At 34.9% G+C, this 22,589-nt stretch overlaps 1 protein-coding gene across 1 annotated transcript in view; it reads right to left on the bottom strand.

Annotated features, from left to right (window-relative positions):
* EYS (eyes shut homolog) overlaps positions 1 to 22,589 on the bottom strand; it is a gene marked incomplete at both ends in the record, with an annotated part of 656,806 nt that overhangs the window by 565,929 nt on the left and 68,288 nt on the right. The gene's annotated exons all lie outside the window — the stretch shown is intronic.

Below are 22,589 nucleotides of genomic sequence, written 5' to 3'. Positions count from 1 at the left end.
TTTTTGATACTTGAAATTGAGAGAGAACATCCAATATGTGACATTTTATGGTTTTGTAAATGTATTCTAATTCATGGTCATGCTTCAAAATGACTATCATTAGTGCTGTCAGAGGCCATGGCTGTGGGAAGACCATGACTAATGCTAAGCTATCAACATCCTCAGTGCAAGGCATATTCTCATAATTTCTCAAACTGACCATGGAACCAATTTCCACTGATCCTTAAGTCATAAAACTTTAGAATTATCCTGAGTTCATTAATAATGTATTCAGAAGCAGTTCTCATTTACAATCAGAGTTTAATCAGATCCATGTCTCATAGGTAACAAGTAAGCCACAAAGTTATTAATTTAGATGCCAAGATTTATTTTTCTGTAAGCTGATCAGGCAATCTAAATAGAAGAATGATCTTTTCCAAAGTAAATTTTAAACTACCTTCCAATATCTGTTTTGGCTTCTAATTTAAACTAATGATGGAGGCTGTACTTAAAAGAATTATTAGCATCAATTTTGTCTTTTGTGAAGAATTTCTATAGTTATCACCACCACTAGAATGCTTGTATTAATTTATAAATAAAAAAACCCCAAACTCTGTATGCTATGGAATCAATTCACTATCAAAAGTATAAAATATTAATGTTTGATATTAAACTCATATATAAGGCATTTTAAAACGCAATTTGTAAGCCACAGATTTTTTACTCTTCTTAAACTGCAATTATAAAATACATTAAAATATTAATCAATAACTCATTTTTGAAAGTATCTCAGAAAGACACTGTAATTTTAAATGTTTTAAAGTTTTTCAGCTTTTCCTGGAACTACTTTTTTCTTGAAACTTCTCGTTTGTTCAGATATTTTAAATTTTACCAGGCAATACGCACTCTTACAAAACCAGACCAAAACTACTGAAAATCATTCTTTTTGTCTGTGCAATTTTAGCATTTTTGCACTGCAGAACTGATACAAAATCATTATTTTCGCCATTATGACTTACTTCCCGGGCTCAGTCAGAAAATTGCAAATTAGTGTATCAGTACAATATATTTTCTTTGTAAGCTACTTGATTCAATTTTCTGTGATTTCCAAATGCAATGTATTTATGTTTTCTTCACTTGTTCACTTATTATTACTATGAGGTTTTATGTGATAAAAGCAACGCATTTATCTGCCTCCATTTATTGTGAGCATACTTGTTTTATTGGTCACCTTGAAGGACTAAGATGCAAATTAAACCAGAAAAGAATAACTAACTTTCATAGACAGGAAATTTTAACAATGATTTTCAGGACTGTCAAGAAGATGTCCTGCAGACTGCAGGCAATTTTGAGAATTGTCAAAAAAAAAAAAAAAAAATTACTTTGAACAATTTACCTTCAGGGCAAATACAGTTGTATCCATTGACATCACTGTGACAGACAGCACTATTCAAGCAGGGACTTGAATCACATTCATTCATTTCTATTTCACAGTACTGTCCTGAAAAACCTGCGAAGGAAGCAAGGTGATCTTTAATTTTTTTCCTCTTTATGTGTGCTTTTAACATGAAACTATTATTTCCAATCCTTTACTGTTAATTAAAACCAAGACATGTTTAAATCTGTATTTCACTGAAAGATGAACCTGGAAGTCAGAACTTCTGTATTTTATTAACAAAGAATGAAATTTCACACATTTCTTATCCAACAACACAAATACATGCCTTTATTCCTGAAATAAAGCAATAAATAAAACAGGGGGTACTTCCAGAAAGTAACAAGAAATTCATAGCCTTATGCAAATAACATACATATTTTCACACATTTTGCTTATAATAGAGTCACTTCAATTTTTTTAATACTTTTTGTGAATCTTGACATGTTACTATAAGAGGCGGTACATCAATTATCTTTCTTTTGTTGTCTTATTCTTTCAGCTGTGGAGATGTAAAATATATACAAGTACTTTGAGGCATAACAAACACATGTCATGCAAGTCAGATTTTCAGCATGCATGAATTGTATAACTTAATTATGGTAGGTGAGGATGCTGCCTATATACCTTAATAAAAGATGGAAAAATAAGTGTAATTAAAAGCAGACTGCAACTCAGTTTTCCAATTTCTGACATGATACACTGCCCGCCACTGGGTGCAGGTGAACACATGCTGGCAGTGGGGTTGCAATTTCCTGTGTAAGGTGAGGCCAGGGCTACCATGTGCTGCACACAGATGGTTACATTTGGCTCCAGCAGCCCCAGCCCCACTGTAGGGCATGGGTAGGCCCCACTGCCAAGATGGAGGCACCTTTAGGAAGCATATTTGAACAAGAGCAGAAAACGCCAGACAGGTAGGGGGAGTATCTGAATGGAGAAAATATATATATAATATATAATTTATGTATTTATATATAATATAATATATAATATTATATATATTTATATATATATATAATTATATATATATAATATGTATATATATGTATATAATATTATCATATATATATATAAAATTAAACTCGTGGAAAATGAAAGATGTATAACAAAGACTGGCACATCATAAAACATGCATATTTACCCAAAGAAAAATAAATCCCAATCTGTGCATTTTTTAAATAATCTTTAAAACTAGAAAATACAAGTTACTACATTAAAAATGTAGCGTATGTTAGGAAAGACAAATGTTTTTACACCTTTCCTTCCTACTTCCACATCATTTTTAAAAGTCTCTAAATCCTTATCTCATTCAGGAAACAAATTCAAAAGCCTTCTGAGCCGTGATAACGTGTCAATCTATAAAGCATTTGTGAATACCAGAAAAAATAATTTGTATAGAGTTAATGGTTGTGTCAGCAAAGCAGTAACAAATGCCAGTAAATAATGGAGTGTCCTGGTGCAATAAGTGTCTATCAACACACATCTTTCCTCTTTCTTGCAGAATTTATTTATGAATTCTGTTATGAGGTTGGGGGCTTAGGTAAGATACAGTACACAACCTCAACAGAATACAGGAGAAACCTGGCATTAGATATGCTTTCAAAAAAATCTTATTTTTATTATTGTTTTAAACTGAATTTTGTCAAAAGACCTCCTGCACAACCATCACTGTTTAAATTATTCTGGATTATTTGGCATCATATTTTTCTAATGATTGTCTTACTATCAAACAAAATGCAGATGATCTGTAATAGTTAATATGTTGATAGTACGTGGTCCAAAGTCTGGATTACTATGAGGCAATCTGTAATTCCTTTTCTCCTTTAGCAGATGGTATGGTTTACAAACCTTGCTAACCATTTTACTGTAATATTTTGAAATATCATTAGTCATCATTTTTGGGAGGACATATTACTTACTAAATACTAAAAATAAAAATATAATCCAAAGAATGATTATCTCATTAAGAACGTATTTTTTCACAAGCCTTTTTTTTAAAAAGAAGTTAAAAGTGAACCACTGTTCTCACTTGCGTAATGAAAGAAAACCAGGATATTATAAATGTGGCTTTATGTGAGGACTGCTCTAAAAGTAATGCCTACTGTTTTGTTATGGTGGCCAACAATGTCAGAGGCAGATGGATGTTTGTGGTATGGCAGCAGAGGTTGAACCTTCCCTCCAATATTCCATTACATTTTGTTGCTGTGTAACAGGCATCTGACTAAATGATGTCTGAAATGGAAATTCCTATGAAGCAAAGGTGTGGAATTTAATTCTTCTATGTGGAAAAAATGGTACCCACTGATGTTCATTGATGCTTGCTGAACATTTGTGGAGACCAAACAGTGGATGTGAACACAGTGACGCATGCACAGGTGGTTCATTTCAGCAGTGGCAACAATGAGAGCAGGTCACCTCTACTGGTGCAGATTAGGCTTTGTGGAGATGGGATCATGTCAGCCAAGGCCCCAAGGAATTGGACTTAGTAAGGGGCACAAAGAAGAATATGAAAGTCTTCTATAGGTACAGCAACTGGAAAAGGAAAGTCCAGGAGTACATATCCTTGCTAGCGGGCAACATGGGTAGGCTAGTAATGACAGACAAGTAGATGGCTGAGGTATTTAACAAAATTTTTGCCTTAGTCTTCACTAGCAACTGCTGTACACAGAGACTTCAAGCATGTGATTCAGAAATGGTGGAGCATTGCCTCTCCTGCTGTAAGCAAAGATCAGGTTCACAACCACCTAAGGAACCTGATCATCCATGTGTCCCAATGTATCCCAGAGTCCTGAGGGAATTGGCTGATATAGTCATCAAGTCACTCTCAATGATATTTGAGTGGTCAGGTGAAGTATTTGGTGACTAGAAAAGATGTAACATAATACCCACTTTTAAGAAGAAAGGATGACTGATGACCCACAGAAACACTGCTAGCCTCACTTCATTGCCAGGAAATATCAGATCAGATCATGAAAGCTATGCTAAGGCCCATGAAGAGATATGGGATAATTAGCATGGCTTCACCAAGTGCAGGTTCTGCCTGAACAACCTTGTTGCTTCCTTTGGGGGCATAAATGTATCAGAGAACAAGGGAAGAGTCACTGATGTCATCTGTCTGGACTTCAGCAAGGCCTTTGACATGGTCTTCCACAGTATCCTTCTCTCTAAATTAGAAAGAAACAGATTTGACAGACAGATTGTTCAATGATGAAGAACTGGTTGCAAGATCATTTCCAGGTAGTGGTGGTCAATAGCTCAATGTCTGGATGAAAACCAGTGACAAGTAGTGTCCATCAAAGGTCAGTACTATGACCAGTGCTCCCTAATATATATTCATCAATGACATGAAAAGTGAGATCGAGTGCACCCTCAGCAAGTTTGTGGATGATACCAAGCTGTGTGGTTCACGTAGAAAAAAACCTGTCAACCTCATCATCATTTTTCAAGGCAAAAAGTATATTGCAAGATATAATAAAATAAAGACTGCCAGACTTGAAGGGTTATCAGCACAGTTGCTTGTAACATAAGTGCTACAATGTTACCATGAAATATTCAAAGTTCCAATGTAAAAGCTGCTGTTCACGTTTTTAATGATCTCCTTCCTAATGCCTCTGTTGGTAAGAATGCCTTTGAACTGTTTTTTTCCAGATAACACTTCCATTTCCCCTGTAAAAGAGAACAATTAGGTTACCTCCTAGCCCTCTCTTTTACAAACTAGACAGCTCAGTTGTCCTTAGCCTATCCTCTTAGGACATACCTTCCTGCCCTTTGTCAATTTTGTTACCTTCCTCTGGATGCTTTCAAGTACCTAACATTTTTATACTGTGGAGCCCAGAACTGTACACAGTATTCAAGGACAATTAAAAAAAAAAAAAAAACAAAAAAAAAAAAAAACAAAAAAAAAAAAAAAAAAAAACAACAACACTACAATGCTAAATATAGAGGAAGAATTACCTCTTTTGAGTTGTGCTGTTTTTAAAGTACTCCAAAACACGGTTTACCCTCTTGGCTGCCTGTGCACACTGGCTCTTGCTGAACCTCCTGTCCCCATATTGATATCTCTTTTTCATCCTTTTTTTTAATCCATTTACATATATCTTGATTTTATATATGTATATGCATATGAAGACTTATGTTCTCACTCAGACTTCAGTCTGTTGATACAAACAAACTAATAAACATTCCATATTTCCTCATAGGTTTTATTCATTAGATCTCTGTTGAGTCAAGCTCGTCTCCTGTTCCTGTACTCTGGTATAATACATTTTTCTAACTCATGCTCTACTGTGCAATATGACCCTTAATTTTTACATTTCTCAAAGAATATTTGTCACTTTTTGGGCAACTGTGTGATGTTTGAGAATCATAACTAACTTACATCACCTATAGCTCCCAAATTTTCTGTCTAATTTTCTAATGAATGAATTAATTTAAAAACATTCTTTATTTGAAACACAATCATTTACCCATGCATTATGAGGGAAAGGTCAAAATTAATTACTATAAAACTTTTATTAATAAATTTTAATGCACTATATACACACATGAATTGTCACATTTAATCATTCTTTAATTCATAAATCATTTCTATTCTAATTATTTCTATGTCTATTTCTAAAACATTGTAAATTGGGAGCTATGAAAAATAACTCTGATTTTTATGTAATTTATTAGCTTTTTCAGAGGACTCAAAGTTTATTAATTTAAACATGTGGAAGAGTAAGTTTGGAGGCGCATGTAGTACCAGTGGCACAGTGTTAAAATTTTATATAAATTTAGCTACAATATCAAATTGCCGTGTTAAAAAATGTCAAACTCTTAGACTAGGGCCTTCATTAAAGTAGCAATGAGAATACATCTCTCTTAAGCAGCAAATTTAACTCCAAGGTTTTGTTATTTGTATCTCACTGATTTGCAGATACGCAATCAGACATTGAGGAAGATTTCTAAGAAGACCTCCGCCAACTTCAAATGATAGAAAAAATGTTCAAGATGTGAGACTGTTGAAGACAGACAGGAGCCCTTTATTCACTCCTTTTATAGATATACAGCTTAATCAGAAACTTTTAACAATCTTTCCTCATGGGACTGATTTCTTGAGTCTTTATAGCGTGTTTTATTGTATTCACTAGTAGGTAGAGTAAAGCATTATTTCTCTAGCAAGCCCATGGTTACTGTATTTTGCGTTTCCTCCTTCATCTTCTATTAAATTTGTCCTCTTAGTCACTTTATATATGGTAGACTCGATATGCTGAAAAATGAAACCTTTGCCACTTCAACACCCTTTAAACTCAAATTTTGAGTTATTAGCTCACAATTGTTATTGCCACAACTTCTTGCTGCCTTTCTTACTTTCCAGGGGGGAAATAATAATTTCTTCATGTCATAGAGAAAAAGCAGGGAGATGGGAAACAAAGCTGTGATGAAAGGGGATATTCTATAGGTTGTTGAGAAATAAAGAAAATCCTTCAGTATGTTAGCTTTTGTTGTTAACCACTAAAAACATGAAGTTACTGCCACTTTTATTTCTTATAAAGAAGAATCTTCATGATTTGGCCTCTCTGAACTATTCTAGATAGAAAAAATGAGAGACTGCTACTGTTTTGATAATTTCTCATCATTCACAGTGGCAGCAACCATCTTTTCGCCTGGTTCATCAAAGAGATATCCCCAATTAAAAGAAAAAGAAATAGATATATGTACTTAGTAGAAGTACTCAATAACAGAAGAAAGATGGATTGAAGATCTTACAACATTTTTCTACTTTATAGCATTACTTCTCAGGGGGGGAAAAAGTATAATAAAAAAAGGTGAGTATTTTGCAGACTAACAAGAGACCCACACAAATCACAGGGGATAACATATCTCACTTTCTGAAAGCCCTGGTTTTGAAAGCAGTCCTGTTAAACTGTGATTGACAATTTTCCTCCCTGCAAAGGCATTCTGTACCATCACTTCCCTATAGCTCATGAGAAGCCTCAGAGCTCATTTTACCCCCAAAGGTAAGGCAACTGAGATCTGTTAGATTTCTTCAGATAAAGATTAGAAAGAAGATAGTCTTCTCCCTGTAGAAGACAGAAAATATCAAAGACAAAGGAATAATTTAAAATACCTCCAGAAAAAAAAATATTTTTTTTAGAAATGTAGAGTGAAGATTACTTTTTGAATAGCCATTCCAGTATAAGCACACAATGGCTTAGAATGAAGTTGGATACTGGATAAGTAGTGGCAAATTTTATAGCAAATTGCATTCAGTATGAAAATAATTTATGTTTATATATTAAATTTTAATTTAATTGAAATTAATTTATACTAAATGTATAGAATTCAGAGAAGTATGAGTATTGGATGCAGTTAAAAGAATTTCCTAAAGGAAGAATGTGTTCATATATTAAATTTCTAATATTTTAAGTTATTACCAGAATGACCTGATATAGTTTACTTACAGAAAGTAAGAATGTTTTTATGCCCAGAAAGCCAAACCCTGTTCAAGGCTGAATCAAAAGAAGTGTGAGCAGCAGGGTGGGGGAGAGTGGTGAGACCCCATCTGCATACTGCATTCAACTATGGGCCTCCAGCACAAGACACAGACCTGTTATAATAGGTACAGAGAAGGGCCATGAAGATGGTCAGAAGGCTGGAGGACCTCTCCTACAAAGAGGGGCTGAGAAAGCTAGGGTTATTGAGCCTAGAAAATAGAAAACCCTTGTAAGAATAGTAACTTAAGAATAATAAGACCATGCAATAGAGGATATTAGTAGCTAATTTTCTGATATCAGCAAATATCTAACACTAAAACATTGTTTGAAATGCAAGAAAAATTGTATTAAGTCAGAAAATTTCTCAGTAGTAGCACAACATACTAAGTACTCATTGAAAAGATCCCTCCAAATCTTGTATTGCTTTAATTTCCACCCGCCCTCACATCTCCACTGGCCACTGCCTCACAAAATTTTATTTAGCTCTACAGTATTGGAGTCTGTTGCTGTCTGTTCTTGTACAAATCATGTAATTCTGTCTGATTTTTGAGGGCCTTTCGAACGTGCTAAAAATGTATGCTGGCTACCTGACAAAGGTGTCAGAACATATCATTACATTGACAACACGCTAATTGGAGGCCCAACTGGTTCATGAGACTCAAGAGTGAATAATAGCATACGTAGAAAGGATAGGACTGAAAATCCCCCAGGAAAAGATACAACTCCCTTCTTCAGAACTCAGATTCCTAGGAATTCAGTGAAAGGGAAGGACAGTCTGTATTCCACTGGAGACCTTACCAGGTAGGCATGCTAACAACAAAGAAGGAACTGCAACATGCTTTGGGCCTGTTAGTCTTTTGGAGATAGAAGAAGAGTGATCTCCCTCAAAACCCACTGCATGGGATGAGACACATACAAAGCACTGGTCGCCTATAAACACATCTGACCATGTCCTGTGCCTGACGAATATAATTTGCCTTCTCTTCTTATTTCTAGCTCTTGGATGAGAGGTCTCATGGATGAGAGACTCTCTATTGTTTGTGTGGGGGGGATGGTCTGATGCCCTCAATAACAGTGGGACCTTGAATCAGAGAGGCTATGTGTCTAAGGCCCATGGATGTGTGTGCATGTGTATGGTTTGGTGCACATATTAGAGTGTGAACCCCAGCAAACACCAACCTGGATCATGGGTAAGCTGAGTGTGTGAAGTCTGGTACTAGAGGCACTTATGGTGTGTGTGGATGTGCACATCTGAGCATGTGCATACATATAGGTTTGAGTACCACTAGCTGTCATGTGGCATAGCCTTCAGTTCTTATGCCCAGTTACCAGGAACAGGGCAGCTACTGGGTAGGCTGAATGTCTGAGTCCAGCTGCTGGGAAATCAGGGCACAGCTAACTCACTTGTTGCTAACATATATACACCAAATGCACAAGATGAATTGGCAGCCTCATAAATAGCAAAGAAAAGTGCAAGATTTAATCTACAGTGATTGTATTGAATAGTCTAACATGCAAACCAATCTATATATTTTACTTTATTCTGATGACAACAAGCACTGAAAAAACTTGAAAAAATACTAAGAACAATGAAATAAGCTTTTAAAATGTAAAATGTAACTACTTGGAAACTAAAATGTTTGTACTGTATTATGACAATTAGAGTAGAAGAAAACACAGATGAAAGGCTCTTTTGCATGGGAATGTATTAATAAATACACGACACTTTTGTTTCACCTGTACTTTTTAGCTCTTTAGCCTTTAGGGAATAATGAGTAATTAGCTGCCAAACCACCTTAATGTAACTATTAAAGGTAATTTTTTAGAAATTTTAATTAATTACAATTGTTTTCAATTTCATTGGCCTTCCTAAAGCTGGCTGAGGACTAGATACCTAGGCGGAAACTAATTCAAATTGAAAACCTGGCTAGCTGTAACTTGAATCAAACAACTTTTATTTTTGTGATACAACAGGTGTTAAACAAGCACAGACAGAATTAGCTTCTTGAAACATATAAATATACTTCCCATTACATTCTACTCTAACTTAGTATTCTATATTTTAAAAATTTTCCTCAAAAAAAAAAAAAAAAAAAAAAAAACCACCAAAAACAAACAAAACCAGTATTTTGTGGAGAGCTTTTTAACAAGTATATTACAAAGGTCATTTTTTAAATAACAAATACTTAACATTCATAGCATAGTTTTTCGCTAGTAGCATGAAAATGCTTTAGGAACTGCTACTGCCCTTTAAGGAGCAGAAAAACAAAATAAAACCAACCACTCTTTTTCACCTTAGCATTGGCAACTGACTTATTCTGAAATCTGAGGAAGTCGTAGTGACTTGAGAGCTTTCAACCCTTAACTTGCCTAGGTAGGAAGGTGCAAGGGTTCCCTGTGACAAGCCATGGCAGAGGCAGCCTTTCTCAGGAAGGACTTATATGTCCAGCATCAGTTCCTGACATATTGAGGCTATTTGTTACAGCAGGACTAGCAAGCAAGAGGAAATTTCACACGGGCAAATAGGGAGCTGCAGATACAGAAACATGTTTTTAAAGGTGCTGATGCATAATTCATTACATAGTTCCTATTGTTGCAGCTGTTCAGAGCTGCCAGTGACATACTGTAAACCAAAAGAGCAGAAGAGAAGAAATTAAATATGTAAGTATAGTCTCTCTTTAATAGGACTGTTTTGAATATACATGAATTATCCAGTTTGCAAGATTAGTAAAGAAAATAGACCAATAATTTTTTATTTTTCTTCTCATGTCCTTATGATATTAAGATAAAATTAAGTAAGACAAGAATATAAAAGAAATAGAAAACCAAGTATATCTGAATGCATGAAGCTGTACGAGTTTGATAAGATTTTACCTTGGATATCTTATAAGGTTCACTAGTTTCATTCAGATAAAAACATGAAAAGTGAGTTATGTGAATGTTAAAACAGGACATAAAATTCTCATTAACGTGATAGTACATGAAATCCTGTTTGAGGGGAAATTATTTGTCTTTAATTTGCTTACAGTAACAAAATTGTAAAATTAAATATCTAGTTAAAGCCTATATGTATAAGAAAAGGAATGATAATTCAAAGATGACAATATGTATAATATATGTATAATATATGAATAATAGGTTTATACTACTCTATATCCCCTATTTTCCATTTTATTAATATCAACATATAATTCAAGTTTTGGAAGACTAAGGAATGTTGATGATTTCCATAAGATTACCACAAGACTATAATATGAAGAAATATGAAAACAGAAAGTTATTCTGTAGAAAATACAACTAACATTAATAATCCAAATTAAAACTAGAGGACAGTCTTCTATCCCACCTCCCATGATTCCCTGGAAGTCACTGGAAGGGAGCAAGAGCATCTTTGTGATGTGAAGGCTTTCCTGTACAACACTGTCAGTAAAGTCTTTCAAGTGTAAATTGAACCTATGATTTCACAGCCACAAAATTCACATTATCATAGAATTGCTAAGATTGGAAGAGAACACTGGGTCCACCTGGTCTAACCCCTGCCCAAGAAGGGATACCCAGAGCAGGATGCCCAGGACCCAGGTCTACATCCAGGTGGCTTTTGTTTATCTTTGGGAGGGAGATTCCACAGCCTCTCTGGAGCACAGAATTGCTTCCTGGTGTTTAAATGGAATCTCCTGCCTACACAAACTACATTTGTGTTCAGATTACCTGACTTTAGATAAGCAAACAATTTTCACTCTTGCAGTGATCATAACTTTACTGCTGTTTTCAAATTGAGGCCTTTTAATGTTCAAGCATCAACATACCAATAGAAATGGCTGTACTGTATTAATGAAGATAAAGTTAACAAAAACAGAACTTAATTTATGCAAGTATTTCTATAACAACTTTTTGTTGGTTCACATGTGGAAGAGGAAGACAGGCTTCCTGTTCCACCTCCTATTTGCTACTATAACAATTATTTTCTCTCTATGCAAGTACTCTTGACATTTGTCTTCATCCTCTTATGCAATGTAATGACTTTGGCAGCCCAAACATCATGCTGTAAGAACGTGGAGACAATTTGTTCCTTCATCCATCCAAATTCTCTCTCCATCAGCCAATAATAAGTACTATCATAGAAACACGATACGATTTTATGATAATATCTCAAAGAAAATATAGCGACAATAAACACTGCAACCAGTGACAAGGAAGTGACACATGCCCATGACCCTCTTTTTGACCCGCTCCAACGTGCAAGCTCCTCTTATGCTGCAGACCCCAGAGCTAAATGTAGTACTTTTAGAAGGGTCTCATGAGAGCAGAGAAGGGGAGACAATGACATCCCTCAACCTGCTTGTCACACTTCCTTTCATTCAGGCTAGGATATCATTGGTTTTCCAGACTTCAAGTACACAGTGCTGAACAACCATAACCTGGAGAACATCCATAACCTGGCTACCTTTTTTCTGTAAACTACCCAACTTTCCTATGGGATTTCACATCATATTTTTATTTTTTAAGCACCACAGTCTGAGGCAAGGATAACAAAAATATCAGAAAATTTCAGAACAAGGAGAGAATAGACACATTACAATTGTCTACTAGAAGGGTTACACTTATTTGTACAAGAGATAAAGCTTTCTTGACAGCCAGTTCAAGGTTGCTGAACAAATTTCAGTAGGAATTAAGAACAAACATATAGCAGAGTACATCTATTCAATTATTTAAAGAAAACCTGCATGAATCGTCCTTGTGGAGAAAGATAAAGAAGGGCTTGCATGGGAGAGATTCTTAGTACACAAACCATAATGTGGGCCCAAACAGAAAACCACTGCCCCAGACAGGGTGATCAGATGAAAACTGCAATTGGGGCTTCCTGAATATCCTTGTGCTAGAGCAGGAGCTTCAGGATTTACTTGAAATCCATTCTAGATTTCAAAGGTCCTGTGAACTCTTATTTTTTTAAAGAGTGGCTTTTTCCATTCCTGTTGGGAACAGCATTTTTTATTTTCTACTCATTTATTTATTTATTACATTAATATCTTGAAAACATACAATTACTGCAGACAAAATTATAAAGCTAAATCAAAACTAAGGACAGGTGAACAGCTCCTGGCTATCTTGCACTGACTAAAGGTTATAAGGGCCACCCAATAGAGCTCTGTTCCAAGCTAACTGTTAAACATACCAACACAGTGACAACTCTTTTGTTTATATATCTATGCCTAAGGAACCACTTTCTGAATATGTTGACCTGCAGCTTCAATAAAAGGAGTAACAAGACTTACAGCTGAATAAAGAGAATAACTTATAAAGTGTGCACAGTCATAAGAAAATATAACACATCTGCATAATCACAATCTTCCCTATATATGTAAATATACTAAAGATAATGTATTTACAAGGATTTGTTTTAATTTATTTACTTTGGACTTTAGCTTACTTTTCTCATTGCAGCTGCTGTTTTGTTGTTGCTCTCATTGGATTTTTTTTTTTTTTTTTGTGACTTTTTCCCAGTAATTTCTTTACATTTATTTTTTCTAACACAATTCAAAATAAAATCAAATCAATATTCTTGATTAATTGAGTGTTAATGAAATAAAATGGAGAAGTGGTATTGGAAATAATTGCACATCTGGACTATAGTAACCAGATGGGAATTTTCCCATCCAAGGGACTAAAATTATCATGTGTATAACCATGATATGTTTGCTGCCCGGCAAGGATACCATTTTTCTCCTCTGGACTCATGGAGCACTGTGAACTTGTTTTAAATAATTCAGGAGTTGTGGAATTATTAATATTCTGCTAAGATTCATAAGTCTTCTTAGATTAGCTATTTGTATAAGCAAAGTATTCAGTACACAGTTTTACTCAGGGAAAAAGTCAAATGTAAATTCAGAAATAGTTTGGACACTGAATTTAAACTGAAATGACAAATATTGGGTGCAGCATTTGAACTAGCACTTTAATATTAACTTTTACCTCTTAGTAGTTAAACCTGTACAAATTCTGTCATGAAAAGATATGACTGAGGCTCTCTAATTTTATGTAATTTATACTAACAAAGATGCTGCATATAACTCCCAGTGAAACTGGTCAAATCAACATTCTTGAAATATGATAACCACAAATAGAAGTTCTTAATATATATCATAGTTGGGAAGAAATAAAGGAAAAAGAAGCCTAAACTGTAAATGCTAATAGCAGATAATAGGATGTGGGTATGGGTGAATATCTGAAACTGATTTTTAATACTCTCAAGTGAAAGCTTGTACCTTGCAGTCATCATGGTGTCTTACTGTTAATTTTTACTCTACTTAGACCAGCTAAAAGAGTAATGTCCTGAATCTGCCAGTTAACAGAGAAATATCAAACAGAAACACCTACTAGGAGGCTGATCAACCATTGCACTTTGGCACAGAGTGAGAAAACTGGAGCTGAGAGACCATAGAAAAAAAAAATCTAGTGCTTAAAAGGAGGAGAATCTGGAAAGAAGAGGTGTTGAAGAGAAGGGGGCTGTTAAAGTGGCAAAAATCTAGGCTGGAGGAAAGCTGTAAATGGAGTCTCTTTGGAGATCAGAGGTATGCATGGAAACAAATGCCATGGTATTCTTAAGACTAAAAGCTTTGAGTTGCAGCTCACAAGGAACCAGTGGGACAATCTGCATGGATTTCCAACCAAGTCAAGACATATTGAATGAGATGATGAAGGGGAGCAAGTGGGTGTGGCAAAACCATGCGTGGTAAAAGCTTTAATCTGATTAGTTCTTAAATAAACTTCATTATCCAGACCCAATGTGGGTTGTCATCTACACTGTGTCACCCTCACCAGTGGCTTAACTGGCAATAAAGATGTCTTTTTGAAGAGATTGAAAATGTGTGATTTCTCTTTATGGAGAATGTAACTTTAAAAGGAATAAATGTCACTAAACAAGAAATATCCTAGATAATAAAATTGTAAGTCTGATTAAGCTGACTAGAGAGCTATACTGCTCAAGATTTTGAGGACTGTCCCATGCAACAAGTTCATTTCCATACAGATACAAGTAGCCATCAGAAATGCGTTCTTATAATTGCAAAATTTTCTTAAGATGTCATGTTTTCACTGCTATGATCACTGCTCTTCGTGAGTACTATACTGTATTAGAATGTGCTTCTCTTATTGTCCTTCTGAGCACGTTACAGGAATAAGAAGGAAATTTTTCTCTCACATGATTTTGGGAGTTGAGAGTCCTGCTTGTTCATGGTGATGCACCTAAAAGAGGCAGGGTGTGGTAATAGACTGCTAAATACTAATCAAAATAATTTCCATTATATCCCAGTGTAGATGTAGCTCTGAATTTTTGAATCAATTTCTTATGCTCTGTGTTTTGTGCTTCTACCACTAGAAGAGACACTGACTTATACATACATACATCTTTCTGTTCGCAAATTTCTTTAGATTCTCAAATAAATAGTGTAGCAAGAATTCAAAATCATACAAATCCAAAAGTAATAACAAAAATATTCCTTATGTATCTTTTAACTGTTATTACTCTTACTCTGAATACAGTCTGTCAGGTGCAACAGTTATACGTTTCCCAGGTAGCCAATGAACCACTATTACATTTCCAACTGTACTATTAATTCTAATTAAACCAGAGTGCTGCTGAATTAATTCTGAGGAAAACAATATATACAGGTTATTTTAGTCTAAAGGTTACTCTAAAGCTGAATTCATAGTTTTTCTCTTTTGGGTACTTAAGAAATCAAAGTGGACAACAGACTAAACTCAGTATGTTCTTGTGGTTTTGTAAAGAAATAAGGAGATAGTTGAAGGGCATTCTTATAGAGTGGTTTTGAAGTGTTTGAGGGAAAAATATGTTTATTTATTTATTTTTAAATTCTTCTGTTTGTTATCTAGCAGTTGATACACAGTTCTGTGAATAACTGCATTGAAGACTTACAAGCCAAACGTACCATCTCGAATATTTTGCTATCTCAGAACTGAAAATAAAATCAAAACTAGGAGAATACTCAAAAATAGGAGAGCACATACTGTAGTGATTCAAAATCTAGTGAATTTATAAGTGAAAGTGAAAGAAATATTTTAAGTGCAGGAAATTTAGATCCTATAACATACAAGATTATCGTTCAGATTTGTATATTCCTGTAAACCAAAACAATTGAATTGTAATAAAATAGTAAAATGAATTACTATCTATCTTTGATGTAGTTATCATAGATTTACAAATTCAGAATAAATCAGCAGGGAAGGGATTTCAGACAGCTATCTAGTCCAGCTGCATGTTCAGAGCTGGGTCAACTGTGAGACCATATCACACTGGAACAGGCTGCCCAGGGAGGTCGTGGATGCTTCATCTGGGAAGGCAATCAAGGCCAGGCTGGATGTAGCTCTAGGCAGCCTGGTTTAGCTGTTAGCAACTGTAATGCTATAATGTGGTGGAAAGTACAGTAACAATAGTGGGATGGCAAAGTCTTTGGCTACAGCAAACAAGGACAAGCCTAAACACAGCAACCACAGATGCAGAAATGAAGGAAAAGAGCTACTTACCTACAGAGGGCCTCTGGTAGGTAGGGATCTCCAGCAAAGCACATTCGCCTTTACTGCCAAGCCTTAAATGAGGTCTGAGAAGGGGTGGATCCTGGCTCCACCCCATCTGGTTACTCAGGTGCATTGTATTGAAAACATCCAAAGAGAGAGATTGCACAACCTCTCTGGCCAGCCCATTCTCAACCATCCTCCTGCTGAAAGGCTTTATCTTATATCTAGCCAGAACCTGTCTTGCTGCCCTATGTTCCTCCTCAAGCCTTCTACCTTCACAAGCAGGATCAAGGAGACTATTGCTAGGGTCCCAATGCCCTGAGTGTTCTTTCCCAGTATCTCTCTGACATTATTTTTCGTGACCATGTAGAAAAGCAGCAGATGAGATGTCTTGGGAGCCAATCAGGCCTGAAAACTCTCTTCACTACATTCTGGATCCAAGTGCCTGGAAAGCAGAGCATCACCTTTGACATCAAATAAAATCAGGAAATAGGTGATCTGCAGGCCACTACCTGCTGCTGCTTAGTTCAAAGGAGTCACAGTTCTCTGCCTGCTAAGATCTGGATGGCAGTATACTATCCTAGGGCTCAGTCTGGCTCCTGGGCACTGTACTCCATCCTAGGTTGGAGATTACACCACATGGTGCCTCTTATTTTTCTCTACCTACACTTCAGTCAAGGTTTCTCCTGGCCCACTCTTTATGTCTGCTCTGACAAATGCTTGGACACATTAGGTGTACCAGATATATTTTGTCTGCTAAATATTCAAAGAGATAACCTTCTCATTAGCATGCTTTTCTGGTGTGTTGAAACTGATTTTACTTTTTGGTTTTATTATTAAGATGAAAGATTTTATTAAATTAGAAGAATTTAAGTTAGAGTCAAGCACAGTGAGTTTAGTTTCTTTCCTTGGAAGAACATCATAATACATTTCTCTTCCATTAAGGATCACAGTCAATATATATGAAGCTATGGTAAGATACAGGCAGAAAAAGACATTTGTGAGAAATTAATACTCAGAAATATCAAAAATCAAGTTTATATCCTCTGAGGGAGTGGCTGAGCTATATACTTATATACTTAGCAAAAAAAAAAAAAAAAAAAAAAGTAATGAGGAAAAAATGCATGTTTAGACTCAAAAGTTAGGACAAGGCAAAGTACAAATACAAAGAAACATAAATATTGCTATGAGAGTTAGTATTAGGGTTAAAATGTTCATGGGATCATTTTGAGACAGATAAACAAAGAAAATGGTTAATCTCTATCATCACTAACTACAGAAAAATGATTTTCCCTCTCATTCATGAGTAACAGAGTAATCTGTATGAGGAATGAAGTAGTTATTTTTTGCAGCATTCAAGATGTACCATCACCATTTCCCAAAACAGAGAATTTTAACAGTGATGTGACAGTTTAATGGAAGACCACGGAGACCAACTACTTTCTATGCTGTTACGAGGTGAGATAACCATGACAAAATGATTTCTGCATGTGTCTATAGGGAGCCCATTATGAGTCTATCATGCTGGCATTACAGTGTGAAATTATGATGGGGAAAAAATCATTCAAATTTGTACTGCATGACAATGTTGTTCCATCATGAGTTAATGATATATAACCATGGAAATGCAAGCCTTTTTTTTAACCTGTATTCTGATTAAAAATCTGTCTAAACACAAAGTTTTGATTCACTTGTTGTGCAAGAAAACCTGATGTAGATGTGAATTATCAGAATTGCCTTCAGTTAATCACATATTCTTCACTAAGCAGAAAAATTCTGCCTTCCGGCTAAATAATGGTAATTCTTCACACTTTCGCAATCATCAGAAATTTACTTTGTACAGATAAACTAAGCAAAGATAAACACATAACTAGATGTCAACTATCTGTGTTCCTACAATCCAAAGAAATACAGTAAAATTTCTTTCTCAGCTGAATTTCCATTTGATTTCTCCAAGCCAATCATTCTTATGTATGTATCAACTTGGAATTTTTTTAGGAAAAAAAAAAAAAAAAAGTTTGAGTACGTACTTATAGGTGTACAAATAGAACTATTTATGTATTTCCCAATATTTGTCCTCCATAATCAGTGATTTTCTGTTAGGAATTAGTATTACTGTATTTACTGATTAAAGACAATTTTTTCTCTTGTAAAAACTTCATTTACCTGAAGTCTGTCTGAGTAAACATTATTCATTATATTGTAGCTCCACCTCTTTCATGCCTTTCTATTCAAAAATCTTTCATATCATTTCTAAAAGGAAGTAATTTTTTTCTTGTTCTTCTCAATCTTTTTTTTTTTATTTATCTGTAGATTTTGTTAAATTTCACATCTTTACAGAATTCATATGTAGCCAAATTTATTTCTGCTCTCTCTTTAAAGGAATTCTGGTCTGCATTTCCTTGTTTACCAAACAACTAAGAATGGTAAGAAGACTGGTTTTTCAAAGAAAAATTATGCAGCTGTAAAAACTTATTCAGAATCGCTTCATACTTCTTATGCCAGGTAAGAAAGGAACTTTATCACAGAATCATAGTGGTTGGAAGGGACCTTTGGAGATCACCTAGTTAAACCCCTTACTAAAGCAGGATCCTTAGAGTAGATTGCACATTTCTCTGATATATGTGAATATGTTTGTTTCACCAGTGGATATTGGAATAGTTAGTGTGTCTCAAGTGCATCTTTCCATAGAAAAAAGTAATGGAATTTGAAAACTCAAAGTCTTCTGTAGTGTTTTATCTATTCTCTTAGTTAGAAACATCTCATTGAAAAAAAGTGAGAACAGTGCAAATACAATGGAGAGGCAGTGTCCCTAAATACAGGACTTAAAAGTACAGTAACATCCCATATGTGTTCTAAACAATGTGACTCACTCTGGCTTTTGAAGGGACTTGCTTTGAGAACAGAAATGAATTTCATTTTCCATTATCTACTGCGTATTATCACTGAAATTACCTAGTTGGAAACCATGACATTGTGACTTCAGAAGAAAACAAATTATAAATATATTTACAGTCATGTGAGTATCATGAAGAAAAGCTCATGAATATTTCACTGCTAAGTTAGGTTTGAGATATGACAGGTGAAAAATAACATGTTATAGAGTCATCCTACAACTAACATTTCATTTATGTTAAGCATTTTAGATAAAATATTTATAAAATACATAATGGAAATAAAAAGGCCTCCTGATTGTAACCTATTTTAATTTATTTTAACAGACAAAATAGTGATTCCTGTCAGAACATTCTCCTTAGATGTTATTAAGTATATTAATTGTTTCAGGAAAGTTAACAATTTCTTCCTGTCCACTTTTAGATATCTTTTCACTGCACTGTAATAAAATAAACAACTTGCCAAAACAAACAAACAAACAAACCCACAATTACATGGGAAAAATAAATTGAAAGATCAGATTAACGAGAGTTTTATATACAGTAATAACTGAATATTTGCTTAATAAAACTTTAAGATGATAGGACATGAAAATGGCCACTGCTACTGAGGAAGGCTAAAATATTTAATATTTATAAAATAAACCAGCAGTGAAGAAATCTGAACTGTAATTAATAAACTAAGCTACTTAGTTATGTGACCTGTAAACTAAGCTACTTAGTTATGTGACCTGTAGTGTTATTTTCAGTAAGATTAAATGAAAGGTACCCAAGGGAGCAACTCTCCACTGACTTTGTCAGTGGAAGTCAGGTGTTTAACTGCAATTAGCAGTCGGTGGAAATTGAGCACTTAAATGCTTTGAAACCTGTCTCCTTGAAGACTGAATGTGAAAAAAAAAGAGCAGTTCTTTAGTTTCTCATACTGGAATTTTTAGTAAAGCTTATTTTCCAGTAAAATAAATCAACACAGTTAAGACAGTAAGAAACAACAAGGATCAGCTGTCCAATTCAGAGCTAATGTATCCTATCTAATATGCTTGTAAGACCAATGGAGTTAACTTTAAGGTTTTGAGAGTCTTTACTAGAGTATATTTAAGAATAAAAGAAATATCTAAAAAGCAAATAAATTCTAAGTCATGTCAGCAACTACAACCAATACAAATGAACATACAAGAGAAGTCCAGGTAGGCAATTTATATACTGCTTCTTTGAAACAAAGTTTGATCTATTTTAAATATAACTTCCTGTCACTTTTCTCAAAACCTGGCGTTAGCCTGATAGGCACACAGACTGAGACATCCTCTGACATACTCTTCCACATACAGAGATATTCTGGTTTCTTCACACTTCCATAGAATCATGAAATATCCAAGGTTGAAAAAGGGCATCTAAGTGTCTACCTATCACCAGTATTTCCCAATGAACCATGTCCCTCAGTACAACATCTGAACAGCTTATATAAGGACATCTTATACAGAGGAATTCCAAGGTCACAGCCTGAACCAGTATGTGAGCTATGTGAGCACGTGAATGCCTGAAGCAGGGGCTAATGCCACCCTTTCTGTCTCAGGGATGCTTCCAGGAGCGTGTGTGCAATGTGATCTGAGAGGGTTCACCTTCCCCCTGCCCTTTTTCTCTTGTGGCATGAGAGCACGAATGGGAGAAGGCTGCGTTCCTCAGCTAGTCCCTTTCTCCAAACTGTTACTGGGAGGGGTGAGTTAATTCCTCTTTGATATCTTTTCCTATAGTGCCTATTTCTCAAATGAAGACTGTCATCACCATTGTTTGCTCTACACATGCTTACATTTCTGATTGTTAATTATTTATTCAAAGAGTACTTCAAATTACTTTTAGCACATATGTTTCAATAAACTTTTCTTGTGATAGCAGGTTATTATAAAATCTTTTTGCACCTACTGAAAGAAAACCTTCTATTTTCTAAAAAAAAATATTCTTTATTTTTATCTTTCAAAGGCACAATTCATGTCTAGGGAATGAAATATAAATGTGCATCTCTGAGTATTTGTAAAATAAACTAGAAGACAGTTGTGACTGGAGGGTTGCTGTTTTGTCAACACAATAATCCATGCCATCTATAATTGTTTAAAAAAGCAACTAACTGAGAATGCCTTAAATTGCTCTGGAACAGGTGTTAGAAATAGTGTTTGAATAAGTGCAATTTATTTATTTAGAAATTAACCACACAGATGCTTTCAGCCACCACACACATCCTTCTTTTTAATAAATGATTTAATGGTTTCCTGTACAGAGCTAGTCCAAGGCAATTAAAAAGCTAATAAATACTCACAGTGGAGGGTAAATTACCTTTCCTTCAAGAAATATGTGTGCAACAAAAAAATAAGATGTCAATCTCAATCTCAGCATAATTCATTCCCATCAGATGTTTAGACCATTGCACATCTGAACATCACACTATAACTACTGAAGATCATTCCTGCATTCAGCATGAAGATGTGACAGTGGAGGTTCAGGTCAGATTTCAGAAGGTTCTTCACTGAGAGTAGTAAGGCACTGGAACAACCGCCAAAGGGCAGCAATCATGGCACCAAGCTTACTGGAGTTCAAGAAGCATCTGAATAATGCTCTCAGAATAGAGTTTGAATTCTGGGTGGTCCTGTGTGGAGCCAGGAGCTGGACTCAATGATCCTTGTGTATCCCTTCCAACTCAGGATATTAAATAATTCTGTGATACAATGTCACAACCCAAGAGCATAAATGAAGCAGTATTACTTGTGACACTGCAAATATGAAGGTATATTAAGAATCATTTCCTTTTGAACTTACAGATACATCTATCCTACATCCTCTAAATTTAATATTATTAGAAAAAAAAAAAAAACAAAAAAAAAAAAAACAAAACCAAACAACTGTGATTGAGATTAAAAATAAGAAATTAAATTAGTAGAATACTGAAAACAAAGATGTTTTATGTATGGACATATTGCAAAATTTTCATGAACCATCCATATATGTTTAATTACCATTGTTAAAGCATTCACTGGAAATACTGCAAAGTTATAATTAAGAGTTAAGTCAAGTTTTTCATTTTAACTTGGGAATTACCCCTATTTTTTACAGAGATCGTGACATATTTTCTATTTCATCAGTATTACAGATAACATTAAATAGCAGGTATTCAATTTACTAAATTCTCAGTTGAGAGAGTTGAGAGTGGAGGCAGTGAATTCTTGTCATCATTAAAAGAATGAACTGAGTCATCCCTGGTTAATATTCACCAAGACTAAACTT

The sequence above is a fragment of the Tetrao urogallus genome (assembly GCF_951394365.1).
Source record: "Tetrao urogallus genome assembly, chromosome: 2".
NCBI classification, from domain to species: Eukaryota; Metazoa; Chordata; class Aves; order Galliformes; family Phasianidae; genus Tetrao; species Tetrao urogallus.
Note: the sequence above shows the minus strand (reverse complement) of the source record. Positions and strands in the feature narration are given on the sequence as shown.